Below are 3,628 nucleotides of genomic sequence, written 5' to 3' on the forward strand. Positions count from 1 at the left end.
AGATTAGGATGCAAATTTAATCATGGAGTGAGATATATAAAACTATGAAAGTCAAAGTAGAACGAATGAAATCGAGTGGGACAAAAATTTATTCCTATCCATCCCATTGTCTTTTCTACCTTTTTTTCTGATCAAATTCACATAAAAATAAAATAAAATAAAATTTCCATACCAATAATATCATTGTCACATGTAGAGGTGGAAAAACAACAGACGATCTAACAGGGACTTGTAGTTTGACTTATGTTTGGTTTGGTGTAATTTAATTTGTTATAAAATAGGTATAAATTTAGACTCTTATAAAAGTTTTATTATGATAATAGGTTAGGTTTAAATTTATTAATTAGTTTTATTAGTTTGTCAGGTTTATCTGGCTGTTAATACATAATTATATATATAATAAATTTTTTATTATTAATAAAATTATGAGATATTTTAAATTTATTATATTTAATTATAAATAGTTTTATATATTTTAAATACTTTAAAATTTGAATTTTTTTATAAATACTAAATATGTTTATTAAAAAATATTTTTTTTTAAAATAATATTTTTATTTTTGTAAAAAAAAATTATCAGACCTTTTAACAGGCTTCAAGTCAGGTCAGGCTAAATAACAGGCCAAGTTTAATACTTTAAAAAAAGTTTATAGCAGATTGCAAGTTAGGTTCAGGCCAATTAACTACATAACATACTAGACTTGTTAAAAATAAAGCTTAACCTAGTTTGACATATTTCCACTCCTAGTCACATGCATTCATTATCATCATTAAACAATACAAAATGATAAAAAGAAATTCATTCATCCTCTTAAATATTTTTTTCTATTTTTAAATAAATTTATTTTTAATACTTATTGTTTAGTTTTTAACTTTTGTTTCGTGTATATATAATATAATTTCTTCCTATTATTGAAAGGGCCGTCGTATAATTAGGGAGATATACGAGATTCTCCAAACCCTAGCAGAGAAAGAGTACGTACTCCGTACTCAGAGAGAATGAGAGAAGGAGAGAGCGGGAACGAGTGTTTGAGGGCGAAACACAGTGAGGATGGCGGCCATGTCGTCGGAAGAGATAAGGGGGAGAGTGTGGGTGGGGGTGCATCCGGTGTCAAGGAGGGTTTTTCACGAGGGGGTTTTTCAAATCCTACAAAGATCTCTTTTAGAGATAAAGTCATTGGTCCAGAGAAATCGAAGGCGTTTGCACTTGCAGGATCTCTATCTGGGGATAGTATAGCCACGGTGGTGGGCAAGCAGGGCGATTCCCAACCTCCATGTGTAAACTTCACTGAAGAAGCCAAGCTTTGTTTGGCAGAGCCTTATCGAGAAGCTTTAGTGATTAAGGTTCTTGATAAAAATTATAGTTACACAGCTCTTTCACACAAGTTTCGGATGGTTTGGCGCATCAAAGGTGGCTTTGATCTGCTTGATGTGGGGTTTGGGTACTTCATGGTAAAATTCGATGCATGTGAAGATCGTGAGAAGGTCATGCTTGGTGGCCCGTGGTTGATTGAGGGGCACTATGTTGCTGTAAAACCGTGGGATATAGATTTTCGGCCATGTGAGCAATCTTTCGGGTCTACGCTTGTATGGGTTCGGATTTCGGGGCTCCCAATCTGGTGCTATCAGGAACAGGCCATGATGCGTATTGCTTCTGCAATAGGAGTTCCCATCAAAGTGGACTTAGCCACTAAATTGGCTGAGAGAGGACGATATGCCCGAGTATGTGTTCAAATAAATTTAGGACTGCCAGTGATCAAGCATATCATTGTGGAAGGCGTAACTCATGTACTGGAGTATGAAAGTTTAAATTTAATTTGTAACTCTTGTGCATGTTATGGTCACGATATGGCACAGTGCTTGGGTAGAGACTCTAGGGAAGGAAAGAGTGTTGATTCCGATGCCACCAAGCCACGGGATGGTACAAAGGCAGTGCCACATCCTGAGACCAAAATTCACAATTCAAATGAAGTAGAACCTAATGTGGTAGGTGGCGTTACTGGCGAGAATCCTGCATCGAATTTGCAAGAAGATTTGGAGGCTAATAATTTGGAAGGAAATAATGTTGAGGAGGCTTGCATGCATGATGAACCAGGCTGGGAGCAAGTTGTGAGGAAAGGTAAAACCAAGCTGGGTCAGAAGCAATCTAACAAGGTCCAAAGAGGCATTCAATCCAGAATCGATTCGGGTAGAGTAATCAGGCCCACCATTCACTTCTCTCACACGAATGGATCAAGCTCCTATCGTGCTAGGGTCGGGTCACGAGTCAAGGTCGGATACAGCGCTTCCCGTGTTGGTGAGATGTCGATCTCCTCAACCCGATACACCCCAGTGCCTTGCGGGTCCTCTCTCCGGAAACGACCAAGGCCGGGGTCCCTACAGAGCTCGCCAGTTGAGAAGAATAGAGGCACGGTGGTGGAAGCATCGTCATGTCTTCCTGCAACCGTGAAGGAGGGTGTTACCGTGGCGGTTCCATTGGAGAAGGAAGGCGCATTGCCGGCTGTTACTGCGTCGGTAGGCGGGATTAAGGAGATATTCCAGGGAGATCTGGCAAACCTGAAGGTCACGGGAGTCACTTCCGCTGGGCAAGCCTCGGTTTGAGGTTGGTGAAGCACTTTGATTTCCTTGTTTTATATTTTTATATTTCATATTATGGATAGTTTAAATATAATAGCTTGGAATATTAGGGGTGCTTCTAATAAGTTAGCCCGGGTGAATTGTAAAGAGCTGGTTAGGAAATTTAAACCTGTAATTTTTATTGTGGTTGAAACTCACTGTCCTTTTCAACACTTGAAAATGTTCTGGAAAAGACTTGGTTATCACCCTATTGGTATAGTGGAGGCGTCAGGACACAAGGGGGGTATTTGGTTACTTTCTGCAATACAGGGTGTTCACTGTAAATGGGTTGATGCTTTCGATCAATGTGTTACAGTTGAGGTTCAGGTAAATAATGTGATTTGGAGGTGCAGTGGTATCTATGGTAGTCCTCAATTTAATACCAGAGTTTTGCTATGGGATTATCTTGTTACTCAGTCTTCGTCTTTCTGCGGGCCATGGATTGTTCTTGGTGATTTTAATGAAGTACTATTCTCTCATGAATCTAAGGGTTGCCTCTTCTCGAGTCATCATGCAGATCGGCTTGCTGCCTCTCTAGGGGATAGTAATCTGTTTGACTTGAAGACTATTGGAAGACAATTTTCTTGGTACAGAAGGGTTAAAAATGGTGTTGAGGTGGCAAAAAAACTTGACCGGGTTTGTATCAATAGTGGCTGGCTATCTCTCTTTCCAGAGGCTTACGCAGAAATTTTAAATAGGCTTCAATCTGATCATTGTCCTATCCTAGTACGCTGTACAGGTCGTCCCCAACCGAAAAAGAATAGACCTTTTCGGTTTATTGCAGCTTGGGCAACTCATCCGGGGTACAGAAATATTGTGAACCAGTCATGGCAGGCTGGCTACAGAGAGATGCATGGCAAACTTTCAGAAGTGCAGAAGAACTCTTTGGAGTTTAATTCTAAAGTGTTCGGCAATATTTTCGTTAGAAAATGCAAATTGGAGAGACAGATTAATTTTCTTCAGAAGCGACTTGAAGTAATGGAAGATTTGTCTATGCGGCAAAAAGAAAAAC

This window comes from Arachis hypogaea, chromosome 13, assembly GCF_003086295.3.
Source record: "Arachis hypogaea cultivar Tifrunner chromosome 13, arahy.Tifrunner.gnm2.J5K5, whole genome shotgun sequence".
NCBI classification, from domain to species: Eukaryota; Viridiplantae; Streptophyta; class Magnoliopsida; order Fabales; family Fabaceae; genus Arachis; species Arachis hypogaea.